This window comes from Electrona antarctica (assembly GCF_951216825.1).
Source record: "Electrona antarctica genome assembly, chromosome: 24".
Taxonomy (NCBI): Eukaryota; Metazoa; Chordata; class Actinopteri; order Myctophiformes; family Myctophidae; genus Electrona; species Electrona antarctica.
The window spans coordinates 31,168,077-31,186,733 of record NC_136803.1 but is presented as its reverse complement, the minus strand read 5'-3'; the positions used below and the strand labels follow the sequence as shown (position 1 = coordinate 31,186,733).

Genomic DNA, 18,657 nt, shown 5'->3' with positions numbered 1-18,657 from the left:
CGTCCTTAGTTAAGTTTTTGGATTGAATTGTGCTTGAAATGTACTGTAATTCTGCAAACTGTTAATAAATACTTAAATCGCTTCTGTGAAATGTTGTATCCTGTCTGAAGAGGATACGGAAATGGTCTTCCGTTTGACGACCTGTCTGTGCACAAATAACCGGATACAGTAGGCGGGCTAATGGGGACGGACGGACTGTCACTCAGCCAGACAGACACATGTGCGTCTTCACTTTACGGACAATCAATGAACTGAGTACAGCTTGTATGGTAATCAATTCACACTGAGGAGCTGCGTTCCAATTGGCGAATTTTGTTGGCGTTGTTTGAATATTTCTCTCCGTCACTCATTTCTCTCAGACACTGAGCCGACAACAGACGTGTTTTTGAGGGAAACTGACTCGACCCGCCACTGCAACTTCTCTGGATATATCTATTGTGTACAACTGCTATTTTTTGTATTCTTGTTTTGCTGTTTTTTTGTGTGTCCTTTTCTGTGGCTTACAGGAACAAGATCGGAGGTAAGTTCACAACAAATCCTTTTCTTAATCAAAATTGTTTTCTTGGTAAAAAAAAGTTTTCAAACCACCTAACCACCTAGTTTGACCGTCATAACCACACACACACACACACACACACACACACACACACACACCAGCTAACGCCACCGGCATAACCAGTACACCACACACACACCAATGCTGCTTTGTGTTGTATTGAAACTTGGTTTGAAGACGTCGTCTTGGTAAAATAACCAAGCTACAACCTTCACACTGCACAGCTAATTAAAGACACTGGTAATGGCAGTGTTTTTGTTGACTGTGTGTGTGTGTGTGTGTGTGTGTGTGTGTGTGTGTGTGGTTAATCCATCGTCTACACGCCATAATCATTTTTGCATGGCCGCATCAGACCTCATCCGACGTTATAAACAATTAAATCCATGTAGGAGTTAGAACGTGTTGTAAAAAAAAAAGAGAATAATTCGGTCGTCGCCACGTTGCCTCAGAATTCTCTAGTCTAGGGTAACTACTTTGAGAATAACAGCGGAGTGCTGATAATGGTTAACAGACGGTAACACTGAGTGTCTGTCACTGTATCCTCCCACGCATACTAACGCGGACCCCCGCGCCGAACTCCGCGGACCCCCCCCCCCCCGTACTCCGCGGACCCCCCCCCCCCCCCGTGTGTGTGTGTGTGACAGGTGGTTGTGTGTGACTGGTGGTTGTGTGTGTGTGTGTGTGTGTGTGTGTGTGTGTGACTGGTGGTTGTGTGTACTAAACATGGTGTGTTCACTGTGGGTGAACTGCATGGGCATTGGTTGTATAACATGGTGTTAACCTGGCTCCTTAAGGGAGTTCCAGGGGGTCCCCAGCAAAATGATAGTTTGGAACCAAATGCACGCTTATGGGTCTGTAACTCTGAGAGTGTACAAATGGAACCAGGGTCCATTTGGTTCCATGTTGTACAGTCAGAGTTCAATTAACATTGATTTTTGAGTGGCGCAACCACTCCAACGAACAGCAATGTCCGTGTCCGTGTGTTCACCTATGTGACTACCTATGTGACTATGTCACTATGAGCACGAGTACCAATGACTACCACAAGTGGCGCTGTTGTGCCAGAAATGGAGAGAGAGAGAGAGATAGTGCTGCACTTCTGCCTGCTAATGAGAGACAGAGGGGGGGGGGGGGGAGTTGCACCACTCAGTTCACACAGGTGTGATTTTTACAATATAAATTGGGGGTCCCAGAGATAGAAATGCCATTAAATGGGGGTCGGTAGACTAATGCAATAAATGAAACGGGTTGAGAATCACTGCTAGAGCCATACAATTCTTCTCTTATGGGGGTCCCTGCCCTGGGCCTGGCATATATTTTCAAATGAGGGTCCGTGGGCTAATTGGTGTGAGTTTGGGAACCACTGCTCTACTGGGTTTAGTTGGTTGCACTGGACACTGGTTCTATAACCAGGTGGCTTGTTAGGCTGTTCTGATTTCTTTCTATACCAAAGGTCTACGTTGTGCAAAAGGGAGCTTGTAGATCTGCTACTTTCAGCAAATGTTCCCCTCAGAATGGTGATGCTAGCTAATTAATTATGTAAAAAACAAATATACGTATGTTGGGCTGTTCTGTGTGATATTTTTTTCTATACCAGGGGTCAGTCACTGTACCCGCACTATCCCATGCATAACTGGGCATTGGTTGTATAACCCATTCTGGGCGGTAACCCCTTTTGGTGTTTTAAGCATTGTTATACTTTAGCTGTTGAAAAATAGCAGATCTACAAGCTCATAGCAAGCTTGTAGATCTGCTATTTTTGAAAAATCGTGAAAATGTGGTGCAAATCCTTATATATTCTATCAGAGCGAATGTTTTTAACTCAAATCTTTGATTCTGGGAGGTCCCTGGAACAACATATTTTCAGATCGGGGTCAGAAAACTGTTTAAATTTAGAGGGCATTTGTAGAATCATCCTCAGGTCTAAAAGGGGTAACCTGGTGTTGGTTATAAAGTTTGTTGTTGTACTCTACTGTAGTGGGTCCCAAAGTGGGGTCCGGGGACCCCCAGGGGTCCTTGAGGGAGTTCCAGGGGGTCCCCAGCAAAATGATAGTTTGGAACCAAATGGACTCTTATGTGTCTGTAGCTCTGAGTGTACAAATGGACCCGTAACAAATGGAACCAAATGGACCCGTTACGGGTCCATTTGGTTACATTTGTGCTCTCAGAGTTAAATGAACATTGATTTTACAATATAAATTGGGCGTCCCAAAGTGGGGTCCGGGGACCCCCAGGGGTCCTTGAGGGAGTTCCAGTGGGTCCCCAGCAAAATGATAATTTGGAACCAAATGGACCCTTATGGGTCTAACTCTGAGAGTATACAAATGGAACCAAATGAACCCATTAGGCTCCACTTGGGTCCATTTGCAATTAATTAACATTGTTTTCACAATATAAATTGGTGGTCCCAGAGATAGAAATGCCATTAAATGGGGGTTTGTAGACTAATGCATGTCAAACTGGGGGTCCTTGAAATGAAATGGGTTGAGAATCACTGCTAGGGCTGTAAAAAAAAAAATCTTCTTATGGAGTTATGGGCAGGCCTGGAATTTCATCCTTTTAGGGGCAAGGCCACTTGGCCTTTAGTGTGGTCAACTTTTTGAGGGCACAAGGCCAAGTGCCAGGGCATGAAGGCCATCAATTAAAACAATGATTTTAAGTCCCCGGTCATCATTATTTTAGCTTAAAGGTTAAGGATGATTACATTTTTTTTAATTTAAAGGCGAACATTGTTTCAGAACAGTTATTCTTAAATAGGCTACATTCATTTTTATAGCCCTATGTTTCTGTTCTGCCTTGTTAGTTTTTCTTCTGCTATAGTCACAACTGTGTGATATGTTCCTTGTTTTTATTTTCTTCTATTGTTTATACTGTGCAAATTGTTCAGCACCTTCTAACTTTGTTTCAAAAGGTGCTTTATAAATAACATTTACTTAATTACTTACATAACTTTTGAATGAGGGCTTGGTTTAGAAAAGCCTATATTTTGTGCTAAAGTAATATATTGAATAACATATAAATGTAGATTTTAAGGCTAGACTGGCATATGGCATTGTGGGGCTGCAGGACTGAGGACTCTGGAGATAAGTCAAGTGTAAAAAGCATTTTGTACAATTGTGTGCTTATGAACATTTACCACGTTATGTCCGCATTGATACAGAAATGAATGATTATTAAGCGAGCGCGTGGTGTACAGTGAGCGCGCTCTGGTGCTTGGCTACTAGCGTTTGGCTAGCGATATTAGCCGTGTAGTGGCCAGCGTTGGCTGTTTAAACAATTTACTGTCAACTAACGTAGCAGACGATAGCGTGGTAAATGGTGGAGGAGTCCTGCAGTCTATGCTGTTGCGTGGTATTGTTTTGTGAGTTTATATGTCCATGAAGACGATTCACGTTGGTCTTAACACACGGGCTCTGTGTGATAATAATCCTGAAGCGCTGAGTGTCAGTGTGAGTGAGAGCTGTCAGTGCGTCTATGCGTGCATGGAGCGGAGGAGGAGGAGGGAGGAGGCAAAGTAACGCAAAAGAATTAAACCACTTGGCAAATGGCAACACAACTACAATAGCCTACAGACAATACAAGTCTGCGCGAGACGTTTGGGGAAGGTTACCGTAATGACTGAAAAATTGCGCAGAGGAAAAATGGTAAAATGAACTGCTGTGGGCGCCGGTCGGGGCACATGGGCACCGCGGCCACTGTGGCCGTCTGGGCATATACTTTTTCGAGGGGCACAAGGCAAAAGAGAGGGGCAACGACGGCCATGGCCGCCGTGGCCGCCGTGAAATTCCTGCCCTGGTTATGGGGGTCCCTGGCATATATTTTCAAATGAGGGTCCGCAGGCTAATTGGTGTGAATTTGGAAGTCCTTGACATGAAAACGTTTGGAAACCACTGCTCTACTGGGTTTAGTTGGTTGAAGAACAGGACACTGGTTCTATAACCAGGTGGCTTTTTGGGATGTTCTGATATCGGTGTGATATTTATTTGAGTGGTGCAGCCACTCCATTACAGAGCTATGTGTGTGGGTGCCTGGCTGGGTGCCTGCCTGGCTGGGTGGGTGTGTCTGAGCACGAAAACAGCATGGTTGTTTTTCACCACCTGTGCGCAACCCAACACACACACATATTAACTGTATATATGGTGATTTCGGGTGTGCCAGTACAGTACAGTAGAGGGACCCCCACACGGTAAATCTGTCACTTCTCAACTGTTTCGGACACGGGGCGGCTCACCAGAATCGGGCCGGCACCCTGGGTGCGTTCCTGTGGGTCAGGAACTTGCCCCCCTGGGGACCCCCACACGGAGTTGCACCACTCACTTCACACGGGTGTGATTTTTCTATACCAGGGGTCTAGGTTGTGCTAAAAGGAGCGTGTAAATCTGTTACTTTGTACAAAAAATATATATATGTTGGGCTGTTCTGATATCGGAGTGATATTTCTTTCCAGCGATCTGGGTTGTGCAAAAGGGAACTTGAAGATCTGCTACTTTCAGCAAATGTTCCCTTCAGAATGCGGATGATGGCTAATTGTTAATGATGCAATCATGTCACCCTCCGGGGGTCATGGAATGCAATACTGTACTCAGTACTGCAGTACTTAAACTTTTTCATGTCAAGGACCCCCAAATTGCATACAGACCCCCATTTTAAAATATATGCCAGGGAAGGCACCCCCAAACGAGAAGATCTTTACAGCTTGAGCAGTGGTTCTCAACCATTTCAATGTCAAGGACCTGGGGGTCTGAGGCCTAATGCATGTCAAACTAGCATGTCACACACCTAAGATAGCAGACCGAGGAGCTCACAGCGTCGTGGATGATACGTCGTGTGAGCCCTTGTGCTATGTTTGTAAAACATTTATACTGCGCAGCAGCGCCTCGTGAAATAGACCAGTGGCAGTGTTGTTTTTGTTGAAAACTATGACCGAGGTGTGTGTGTGTGTGTGTGTGTGTGTGTGTGTGTGTGTGTGTGTGTGTGTGTGTGTGTGTGTGTGTGTGTGTGTGTGTGTGTGTGTGTGTGTGTGTGTGTGTGTGTGTGTGTGTGTGTGTGTGTGTGTGTTGGGTTCAGTGTGGTTGAACTAAACATATGGATGCTGCTGCATACGTTGTGTTGCTTAAATGACTGCATAGTTGCGTTCTCAACAGTTGCGCAGCAAAACACAAAAGGAAAAAAATCCATCGACACATTGATTTGCGGTCTTGACTTATTTGCCAAATATGAGTCGTTTCACATCCCTACTACATACGCCTTGTGAGCTTGTACATCTGCTATGTTTGTAAAATATTTTGGTGTGTGTGTGTGTGTGTGTGTGTGGGGTACTGCAGTGGTTCTTAAACCTTTTCATATCAAGGACCCCCAAATTGATACAGACCAACATTTGAAAATATATGCCAGTGCAGCAACACCCATACAAGATTCGTATGGCTCAGTGATTCTCAATTATTTGAATTTCAAGGACCTGGGGTCCAAGGCCTAATCCATGTCAAACTAGTCCCAGGCCTAATAGATGTCAAACTGGCATGTATTAGGCCTTGACTTGGACCCCCATTTAATGACATTTCTCTGGCACCCCAATCTATATTGTAAAACCAATGTCAATTTAACTGTGTACAAATGGACCCAGTGGCCATTTGTATGTTCTCAGATATACAGATACAAGGGACCATCTGCTTCCAGTCTATATATTTTAGCTGGGGACCCCCTGGAACTTCCTCAAGGACCCATGGGGGTCTCTGGACCCCACTTTGACAACCACTGCAGTACTGTACTCTAACATTGTTGAAGTAGGACTCATCAAATGTCCCTGGGACCCATCTAACAGACCACCCCTGAGTCCCAGGACCTATTACATTGAAAACCTATTTACATCACTGTGAAGACTCGTGTAATAATGTTATACTATACTCTAACTGTGTGTGTGTGTGTGTGTGTGTGTGTGTGTGTGTGTGTGTGTGTGTGTGTGTGTGTGTGTGTGTGTGTGTGTGTGTGTGTGTGTGTGTGTGTGTGTGTGTGTGTGTGTGTGTGTGTCAAATTACAGTTCCAGAGAGGGAGACACTGGTCACCACAGGCTGTGGTGACCCGGACTGGTCCGTCACTAGGTTTGTCACTTTTGTATTGTTAGCAAATGGACACTTCTTTGACATCATTCAGTTAATTGTAAAGAATCCTAAAGCAAAAATCTTGGCCACTTGCTCACTCACACTCGGTCACTCCAGCATGGCAGTGTTATGGTGAAATTGATGACCTATGTGACCTGATGACCTATGTGACCATCTTATGGACTTCACATAACTTACATGGAGGTCTTTAAATATGTCTCCTAAATACTGTTACATTGAACTCTGCTAATTAACAAACCACGATGATTGATGTTAGGACATTGACCTTATGTGATGTCTACTCTAGTTTACATAATGGGACATGCCTCCATGCCACTACATGTTATTAGCTTTCAACACTTCACCACTTTAATTGCATCCTGTGTCCACACATTTTACAAATGTTACCTTCCTACTCTTAGAAATAAATTGTAACGTTAGTTAGTGGTTGCACTACTAAATTCAGTTTGTCATTGGGGTTGCTTTTTTGTGTTATACGGTAATACCACATTGCTATTCTAATTTTGCCTATTTCAGATGAGTGTCATTGTATATCATGCTCTATTCTGTGGTTTACAGAATATTCAGTAAACATATTAACATATTTCTTCACTCCAATTGTACTTTTCCACTGTTATCTAAAAGACAATGAAACAAGTCAAAATGTAGTCTCTAGTCTGAACTATTTTTTTTTACTGCTTAGGTCATCAGATCTGAACAGCTACACCAGTGACTTCATATATAACGGTAAGAAAGTTCATTCTTGGTTAGTTAGAGACTACATATAGTAACGGTAAGTAATTTCATTCTTGGTTAGTTGGCGACTACATATATTTAACGGTAAGTTCATTCTTGGTTAGTTAGAGAGTACATATATTTAACGGTAAGTAAGTTAATTCTTGGTTACAGACTGCATATTTACAGGTAAATTGTGATTTTTAACACGTTTAGATCTAGTCATTATTTTGTCACATAACATTGTGACATCATGCCTCGTCCGAAGCAGAGATCTGCGGCTAAAAAGAAATTCTGGGCTAATAGCCCTGCTAAGGCCAACCTTTCACAATCACCAAACGGTAGCGCTTCAGTCGAGGAAGTCGATGAGAAGAAACAGGAGACCATTTCTCCACTCGTGCAGCCTTCTCCAAAAAAAGCTCGGCATGCCATTGACCTTTCCAACAGGGACCCTGTGCATGAACCACTCGTTCAACCATCTGCTGTGATCTCTGTGCAAGCATCCAGAAGCCAGGCTCATAATTTATATCCCAATTTTTCAAGGAATAAGCAGTGTACATGCATGTCTCTCACATTTCTGGCACAGCAAAATGAGGGACTTGAGTTGAGGAGGGATGATCTCAACAAGATACTGGACATGGGCGACCGTCTGTATAGAAGAACAATCAATAGACTAAAAAGACGGAACCTGTTTCAGAGCAAATTCCTGTCGATGGAGGAAACGCCTCTCGATGTGGAAACGGAACACAATCACTACTCTGTGATCAAATCGAATGTGGAGACGGGATACATGAGAGAAGCAGGAGATACTAGACAGCAGCATTGGTTGCTGAATCTTCATGCAAGACTCCAGTGTTTGTCTGCAGATGTGACACATGCACTGCTTACAATATCGCCATACACAATTGCTGTATTTAGAGACGCGTCGGGAAGATATGGCATGTTTGACCCGCACAGCAGAAATGATGATGGCCTACCTTTAGCTCCGTGGAAAGGAGGAACAGCAGTAATGATGACCTTCACTCACTTGGATGATCTAATTGCTAAAATTGACCATCTAACTGTCAGCGTACATTCCATACCGATTGACAGAATGCTGTTTGACTTCATGCCAGTGACATTTGTACAGACAAATGCCCCATCACCCCATGTAGAGACAAATGCCCCGTCACCCTCAACTAGCAGACATGAAACAAACACTGGGCCATCAAGCACCAAGCCTTCTCTGCAGTCAGGCATTTCATCACCCACAGAAGTGGGGTCCAACACTTCATCTGACACTTTTCACAAACTGAACAAACGCCGGCGACGGAAACTGAGCAGAAAAACAGGTTCACAGAAACCAACAACTCGAAGACAGACAAACACAATTGAAGATATTAGGGCCAGGAATAAGGAATATATCCGGAAGTACAGGGCAAAGAGGTGCATCATAGATACAGAATTCAAGGCTAAGCAAAAAGGATACAACAGCGCATACTTCCAAAGCAAATACAGCAAAGATCTGGATTTCAAAGGGAAGGAACTGCAGAAGCACAAGTACAGGTACAAGATGGATGAGGTGTTCAGAGAGAAGCGCAAGGCATTTAGCAAGGCATATGACAACAGTAGGTATCATACAGATGAGAAGTTCAGGGGGAAGCGCAAGGCATTTAGCAAGGCATATGTCAACAGGAGGTTCCATGTAGATGAGGAGTTCAGGGAAAAGCTCAGGCAACACATGAAGTTTTACATGGCCCACAAATGCAAAACAGACGCGTTCTTCAAGATGCGCCGTGACATGCGCCAAGCCTTGAAGTTAAAAAGAAGGTACATGGAGTTATGTCGAGTGCAGCTCAGACTGCGCGTTGAAGACAACAAGAGGCGAGTAGAAGATAGGCGCGTTGAAAAGGAAGCAAGGAAAGCTTTACAAGAAAAGCAGCTCCAAGACTGCTGTATAGCGAAATTCCACGCAGACATAGAAGATGGACCAACATTTGTGTGCACAACGTGTCACCGGGCGCTGTTCTCTGGTCAAGTGGACCCTTGTCATCGGGAAAAGTACAAGACAAACCCTGACGTAGTTGCAGCATGCTTGACTGGAAAATACGTTCATTTCTGTGACGATGAATGTGGAGGCCCAGAAGAGTGCACTGTACCCAAAGAAAGACATAGAGAGTGGATATGTAAATGCTGTCACAGAATTGTACTAGCAGGAAGAATGCCAGACATAGCTGTTGCAAACAACTTGGAGCTAGCAGCCATTCCTCCAGAGCTTTGCCAACTGAATGTTCTGGAAAGACAAATGACAGCATTAGACATCCCATTTGCCAAGATTCTCACTCTCCCTAAAGGCAAACAAGGAGCTGTACATGGTGCTGTGGTGTGTGTACCTTCAAACGTGGAAACCACCATAAACGCCTTACCCAGAAGGCTCGACTCATCTGGTTTGTACAGAGTGAAGCTGAAGCGACGTATGCGGTACAAAGGCCATCATTTGTTTCACACTGTCAATGTGAGGAATGTGGTTTTGGCTCTGAGGAAACTCATTGAGACACACCCCGACTACAGGAACATCACAATCCGAGACGAGGACGACATCAGTGGTGAAGCTGTGGTAGACCCGCTTGAAGAACTACCCGCTTCTGAACAGACGGCCACAGACGACGGCATGGACAGTTGTGATGAGGCCGAAATGATGGAAGTGGCTGATTCTACGGAAGCTCTCGACTCATCACGGACAGTGGATCAGCATCCACCCAGTGCTGAGGATGAGCAAGATGTGCTGAGACCTGGACATGGCCTAGACAGTTGCCTGCAACCGGACGACATTGGGCAGGACATGATGACATATGGAGATGGCATATTCACCATAGCCCCAGCGGAAGGAAACAAGCCTGTCAGCTACAGCACAGTCCCTAACCTCGAAGCAAAGGCCTTCCCGACATTGTTTCCCACTGGAGAGAACACGTTTGATCGGAAGAGAAGGGTCAAACTGTCCCCAAGCAGGTACTTCAACGCGAGACTTTTCGGTGTTGACGCACGTTTTGCAAGAGACCAAACCTATCTCTTCTTTGCACAGTTTGTCTCAGAGACACACTTGGCAAAAAACACCATCTCAATCCAATTGAGAAAAGGCAAACCCAAAACCAAAGATGGTCGCCGGATCAACAACAAGATGTTGCAGAACAAGTCTGAAGTCGAGCGACTGGTCAAAAACCGCGACGCAACAAGATTCATGTCGCCAATGAGGGGGACTCCAGCTTACTGGCAGAAGACCATGTTGGATTTGTTTGCCATGGTCCGTCAGATAGGTCCACCCACCTTCTTTTTGACCATAAGTGCTGCAGAGTTCAGATGGCCGGAGGTTATAAAGGCAATCAAAGCACAGCAAGGCCAAATAGTGGACTTCGACAAGCTGGACTGGAATGACAAATGCGACATCCTCAGAAGCAATGCAGTGACGACCATGCGCATGTTTGACAAGCGAGTTAGTTCGTATTATAGAAACGTGCTGTTTGATAAGGAGGCTCTTCCAATTGGACGCGTCATCGATTGGTTCCATCGCGTGGAATTCCAAGCAAGAGGGTCCCCCCATTTGCATTGTTTAATGTGGATAGCCGACGCCCCCGTATATGGAGAAGACTCGGACGAGAAGATTTGCGAGTTTGCAGACCGCTACATTAAGTGCCAGCTGCCTGATCCGAACGAAGATCCCATACTCTACAAAATTGTCACAGAGGTTCAGATGCACAGCAGAAACCATACCAAATCGTGTAGGAAAGGTCGCAAGACATGCAGGTTTGGATTCCCAAAACCACCAGTGGACAAAACGTGGATCACAAACCCGACGCCAGTTGATCCAATTCAGGAAGAACTTGAAAAAGATTTGGATGATGGCGCAACGGCTGGAAATGATGCAGCAAATAAGAGTGCAAGAAAGGAGGCAAAGGACGGTGCAAAAGGCTTAGGCAAAAAACGGACGGCACAGACGCAAGCTTCTATGGCCAAACTCAAACCACTGTTTGATATGCTGATTGATGGCACATCAGAAGTGACTGACCTAGCGGACTTGCTGGCAAAGTGCAATTTGACTCGGGAAGAGTACAATGCCTCTCTTCAAGACATGAGGAAGACACATGTCCTCTTGATGAAGCGTGGAGTGAAGGACGGCTTTGTGAATAACTACAACCCAGTTTTGCTGAAGGCCTGGAATGCGAACATGGATATCCAGTTTGTCCTGGACCACTATGTCTGCATCTCCTACATGCTGTCCTACATATCCAAGGCCGAAAGTGAGATGGGCGAACTTCTCAAGCAAGTAGTGGTTGGAATAGACCCCACGAAAGTGAGCGAGAGGGATGCAATGAACCAACTGGTTCACTCCTATGTCAAAAACAGACAGGTTAGCGCACAGGAGGCAGTCGCCCGGACTTGCAGTTTGCATTTGAAGAAATGCTCCCGGCAAGTTATCTTCCTCCCCACGGATGACAATGCCATGAGAATGAGCCTCCCGCTCAGCACGCTGCAGAAAAGACCAGACGATTCAGAACACGTATGGATGACACATTGTCTGGACAGATACAATGTCAGACCCAAATCCCCCGAGTTTGACAACATGTGTCTAGCTGAATTTGCATCCGACTACAGGGTTGTGTACGGTGACGAAGCTACACAGAAGGATTGCGTAAAGCTCTCCGACAACATGGGAACCATGAGGAAGCGCAAAAAGGTTGGCTACCCCGCAGTCATCAGATATGCGAAATTTTCGGAACAGAAGGAACCCGAAAAATACTATGGCACCCTGCTTAAAGTCTACCTTCCCCATCGCTACCAAACATCGCTGAAAACCGAAACCTTCCCCTCCTACACAGAGTTCTACCACAACGCGTCTGTGAGATTACCTGGAACAGATGAGGTTTGGGGAGCCAATATAATTGTTGCTAGGAACAGGAAGAAGTTCGAGAAACACAGTGAATCGATCGAAGAAGCCATGGAGGAGTTCCTGAAGAATGGCCCTGCTGAAGACGCGTGGGCCGACATTGCAGCAGAAAATGAGCTCGATCGATTGGAATGTCTTGCCCAACAAGATGAAATTCCGCTGGATGATGAGGAACGAGACGACGTGCCAGAGTTCAGTGCTCAAGACGTGCCTAATATTGGACATGTTGCTGTATCGGCCCCACAGGTGAGCCTGGATCATCTGCTCACTATGTGTCGAAACCTCAACCAGACACAAGCCTCCATTTTTCACTCTGTACGTGACTGGTGCTTGAAGAGCGTGAACGAGCAGAACCCCGACCCGTTCTTTTACTTTGTCACTGGAGGTGCTGGAACTGGCAAATCACACATGATAAGGTGCGTCTACGGTGAAGGAACAAGAATTCTCCGTCGACTCCCCAGACTGTTTGAAGACACTGATCCATCTACGCCCACAGTGCTGCTGTCTGCGTTCACTGGAACTGCAGCATACAACATCTCAGGGAACACTCTGCACTCCCTGTTGAAGTTGCCAAGAAGCCTCAAACCCCCCTACACAGGCTTGGGAAATAGATTGGATGACATGCGAGCGAAGCTGGGGAATGCGCAGATCATCGTCATTGATGAGGTGTCGATGATTTCCAAAGACTTGTTTGCCTTCGTCCACTGGAGACTGCAAGAGATTAAAGGCAGCAAGATGCCATTCGGAGGCATGTCTGTGCTTGCAGTAGGTGACTTTCACCAGCTCCCTCCAACGTCACAAGGGAAACCGCTCTGCGTGCTCGAGGAATGCAAACCGGACCTTTTGCACGAACACTTTCAGATGATCACGTTGACGGAGATCATGCGACAGAAAGATGATGTGCCCTACGCAGAACTTCTCAATCGGCTGAGAGTCAAAGGGAAGAAGGATCCGCTGAGTGTTGCAGACAAAGATCTTCTTGCTCAGAGAGTGACTGAGCGTCACCTTTGTCCCAAGGATGTTGTGCACATCTTCGCAACCAACAAAGAAGTTGCGGCACACAACATCAAGTCCTTGTCTGAGCTCCACACCCACATCGTTGACATACCTGCAGAAGACTACAGGAGAGATGAACGGAATCACCAGATGACTCGTCTTAACAGAGCCTGTACAGGACAGCAAAAGGACCTTCTTGACAATTTGCAAGTTGCGGAAGGCGCCCCTGTCATGATCATCAGGAACATAGATGTGGAAGATGGCCTTGTCAACGGGACATTTGGCAAGATCGATAGTGTAGAGTATCTGGTGAACCAGGACGGCACTACGGTAGCCAAGCTTTGGCTTCTGCTAGACAAGCCTGATGCCGGGCTGAAATATCGCACAACTACACCTGGCGCTAAGCAAGTGCACATCATAAGGGTGGAGGAATACCTGAGTGACCAGAAAGTGATTCGCAGGCAATTTCCCATCAAGTTGGCATATGCTTGCACAGCTCACAAAGTCCAAGGCATGACTACGCAATCCGCCGTGGTTTCCCTGAAACGGATCTTCCAACCAGGCATGGCCTACGTTGCCCTCAGTAGGACAACGTCATTGCAAGGATTGCACATCATCGACTTTGATGAGAAGAAAATCTACGCTGATCCGGAAATCACAGCCGCCCTGGAATCCATGAAGACCGCCTCACTGGACAGTGTCATGCCACTGTTGCATTTTCGAGAGAGGATGGGCCAAGCGCAAACGCTGACGATTGTCCATCACAACACGCAAAGCTTACGGGCTCACATTCAGGACATCAGGCAACATCACGAATTTCCACTTGCAGATGTCCTGTGCTTGACAGAAACCCATCTCACTGGCTCTGTTGTGGATGACGGTCTGCAATTGGATGGGTACACCATGTTCAGCCGCAACAGACACGTGTCATACGCAAGCAACCCTGACCGTGCAGAACAGAACGGCGGCGGTGTGGCTGTGTATGTGAAGGACCATTTCCAGGCTAGTGAAAGGCGGAACATTTTCAATGTGACAAACATGGAGTTTGTGGTCGTCAAGATCGAGTCCCCTGTCAAGCTTCTGATCGCTGCGGTGTACAGACCACCACGTTACGGTGACCCGTTCCTGGACAACCTGAAGGCCCTCCTGGACGGCTTAGAAATTATGGACCACCATCCCATCGTACTCTGTGGAGATTTTAATGAAGATCTACTTCAAGGGCCCACTTTTGGTGGGCCCATAAGCAGGCTGCTAGACTCCAGAGGATATGCACAACTCATCAAGGAGGCGACCACAGACAAGAACACGCTGTTGGATCACATGTACATCTCCAGACCACAGCAATGTCTACAGTCTGGAGTGCTGCGTACTTACTACAGCTACCACAATCCTGTGTATTGCGTATTATCCTCCGATCATGAGTAGTGAAGCCACACGATTCTCTGGTGTCCGATGAGAAAATTTGATTGATTGATTGGTGGGCGGTGGGGGGGGATTCACGTTCAGCTCCGTTCATTTGTTTGATTTCCTTGGAGGAGTTGCGTTGGGTCCCCAAGTCGGCTCCGTGGCCGTACCTTGAGTTGGCTGTGTGGCCGTGACCATTTCTTGTGTTGTCCTTGCGTTGGGTCCCCAAGTCGGCTCAGTGGCCGTACCTTGAGTTGGCTGTGTGGCCGTGACCATTTCTTGTGTTGTCATTGTGTTGGGTCCCCAAGTCGGCTCAGTGGCCGTACCTTGAGTTGGCTGTGTGGCCGTGACCGTCTCTTGTGTTGTCCTTGCGTTGGGTCCCCAAGTCGGCTCAGTGGCCGTACCTTGAGTTGGCTGTGTGGCCGTGACTATTTCTTGTGTTGTCCTTGTGTTGGGTCCCCAAGTCGGCTCAGTGGCCGTACCTTGAGTTGGCTGTGTGGCCGTGACCGTCTCTTGTGTTGTCCTTGCGTTGGGTCCCCAAGTCGGCTCAGTGGCCGTACCTTGAGTTGGCTGTGTGGCCGTGACCGTCTCTTGTGTTGTCCTTGCGTTGGGTCCCCAAGTCGGCTCAGTGGCCATACCTTGAGTTGGCTGTGTGGCCGCGACCGTCTCTTGTGTTGTCCTTGCGTCCGTGTTTGAGGGATTCCGATTTTACAGGGGCCAGTTTCGAATTGCAGCCGTCCGTAAGTGCCCTTTGAGAGCGGTTTTGAAGGAGTCAAGGGATTCGCATGTCTTAATGACTGTTGGTAGGGCGTACCACATTTTGGTGGCATAGGAGCGAGAATAATAATAATAACCACCGCAACACGTTTCATCTGACACGCTCCACAGACATGTTTTCGCACCGGTTATGTTCTTCATAGCCAGACGGTGACCATGCTCTGGTGTCCGATGAGAAAATATAATAATGATAACCACCGCAACACGTTTCATCTGACACGCTCCACAGACATGTTTTCGCACCGGTTATGTTCTTCATAGCCAGACGGTGACCATGCTCTGGTGTCCGATGAGAAAATATAATAATGATAACCACCGCAACACGTTTCATCTGACACGCTCCACAGACATGTTTTCGCACCGGTTATGTTCTTCATAGCCACACGGTGACCATGCTCTGGTGTCCGATGAGAAAATATTATAATAATAACCACCGCAACACGTTTCATCTGACACGCTCCACAGACATGTTTTCGCACCGGTTATGTTCTTCATAGCCAGACGGTGACCATGCTCTGGTGTCCGATGAGAAAATATAATAATGATAACCACCGCAACACGTTTCATCTGACACGCTCCACAGACATGTTTTCGCACCGGTTATGTTCTTCATAGCCAGACGGTGACCATGCTCTGGTGTCCGATGAGAAAATATAATAATGATAACCACCGCAACACGTTTCATCTGACACGCTCCACAGACATGTTTTCGCACCGGTTATGTTCTTCATAGCCAGACGGTGACCATGCTCTGGTGTCCGATGAGAAAATATAATAATAATAACCACCGCAACACGTTTCATCTGACACGCTCCACAGACATGTTTTCGCACCGGTTATGTTCTTCATAGCCAGACGGTGACCATGCTCTGGTGTCCGATGAGAAAATATAATGATAACCACCGCAACACGTTTCATCTGACACGCTCCACAGACATGTTTTCGCACCGGTTATGTTCTTCATAGCCAGACGGTGACCATGCTCTGGTGTCCGATGAGAAAATATAATAATAATAACCACCGCAACACGTTTCATCTGACACGCTCCACAGACATGTTTTCGCACCGGTTATGTTCTTCATAGCCAGACGGTGACCATGCTCTGGTGTCCGATGAGAAAATATAATAGTAATAATAATCTTTATTTATAGTAGTGGGATAATGTGGTCCTGGTGTTTGTTACAATTCTGGCTGCTGCATTTTGGATTAGTTGTAGATGGTCTATACAGGGTCCTCCAATGAGAGGAAAGGTCTGACTCTTGCAATGTTTCTTAGGTGGTAAAAAGATATTTTTGTGACATTACTAATGTGCTTTTCAAGGTTTAACGGTTTTTCACAGTTTAACCTGTGAGGACAAGTTTCCGAATGTATTATTATTATTATTATTGACCTTTTGATGGTAAATGTAAGATTTGAGAGTATAATTCTTATTACTGCCTTATTTTGTCGTTAACACTTTTCTGTTTTTCATCGGTAAATAGTAACTAAATTTGTTTCTTCATGCGAATACCATTGCATTCATGTTGATTGTGAACCATTTGTGTTTGGAAAAAACTAACACTTCTTTCTCTGTTTTTCAGAAGCTGCTGAGTGATGCTACAGCACTGACAGATGTTTGAATCTTTCTGCCTTTAACCTTTTCTACTTTTCAGGATTTTTTTTAGATGTCATAATGTTTTACTCACCATTTGTTTTTAGGGCTGTAACACTATTGGACTAAAGTAGTTTAGGAGATTAATAATCATAATAACATGGTTAAAATAATTCTAAACTTTAAATAATGTATTAATAAAATAAATTACCTTTAATAGGCTTAAGTGCTTAATTATACTAATACATTTTCTCAATATAGTTGCAACCCTATAGTTTTTACCTATCTTTCAGAAAGTTAGATTTATTAGCTTGTTTGTAGAATATATTTTCCAGGAGCGTGCTTGATCGCCTTTTTAACAAAGGGGTCGGTGCAAGAATTTTTCCCTGTGCACTCCTAAATTGGCTGAAATAGGAGGCAGGTTTTTTGCTTCACTCTGGAAAATGTTTAATTTAGTAAAAGGTTAGAATATAACTTTTGATAATAGTAGTAACATTAACCATTATAACGTCTAACATAATATATCGATAATAAAACAAACGGTTTACTGGCATTATTATACTTACCATTATATATAACCTTTAAATACAACCATATATATATAAAATAGTGTTGCTTTCAATAAAGGTACAAATAATACATTTTTGTTAATAAACTGTTTAAACTATATCTGCTGTGCTTTGTCTCTACTTATTTTTACTATGTGTTTGAAATGTGAATCTATATTTTTACTATGTGTTTGAAATGTGAATCTATATGTTTGGTAATTATTTTGTCTAAATATTTACAATGAATACAGATGTGTTTTGGGTTCTTTTGAAATTACTATTCACAATCGGAAGGGTTCATCAAAACTGAAGCTGGACAAAAATGTTAACTTTGGAATAAATGCTATGTCATTATTGCATAAGCCCATACACATATACACACAAAGTATAACCCTATACAAAATTAATTACAAGGTAATTCATATATTCTTAAGATGGAAAAATAAAGTACTTAATCTTTTAGTCATACATTACTACAGGTATTTTCTCACTGGTAATGGCTGACATGCTTTTATTGTGAGTATGTTACCAGATGTGTGCATATTTTGGTTCATGCTACGAACAGAAGACATGGTACAAGATAACTTCTGATATGTTAACCAATTACTATATAAACAGGGTACAGTCTTATTTACCCACAACACTAATTCACATGAGAACAATAAGGTTCGAAATTTGTATTTTGAGACCTACAAAAAACATCTGGTCATTTTTGAGTAAACATGTTCATTGATTGCTTTTTCAAACAACATTACTGCATTCAGTGCATTGGTCCATATAAGAATCACTATTTGACACTGAAACGGTCGAGGACAGTTGCTGAATGCTGGAACAAGACAAATCCTTTACTATGTGTGAAATGGTGGAGCTCTTCTTAATGTGGTCAATTTAGGCAGAACAATGAGCGACAATACCAGTAGATCTTGGACACTGTCTGTGTCTGTCCGTATGACAACCTTGTAAAGTCATTTTGTGTATTAAATACATTTCAATAAAAGAAATCACACCGATTTGAAATAAACATCAATAGG

The 18,657-nt window shown here is 44.7% G+C and overlaps 1 long non-coding RNA gene across 1 annotated transcript; it reads left to right on the top strand.

Moving 5' to 3' along the window:
* The first annotated feature begins 277 nt into the window (after nucleotides 1-277).
* On the top strand, nucleotides 278-17,657 carry LOC306917652. The gene is made up of 4 exons (XR_013789209.1): nucleotides 278-520; nucleotides 6,594-6,654; nucleotides 7,358-7,401; nucleotides 17,068-17,657. It is a non-coding gene; the product is annotated as an uncharacterized lncRNA (long non-coding RNA).
* Nucleotides 17,658-18,657: the final 1,000 nt, after the last annotated feature.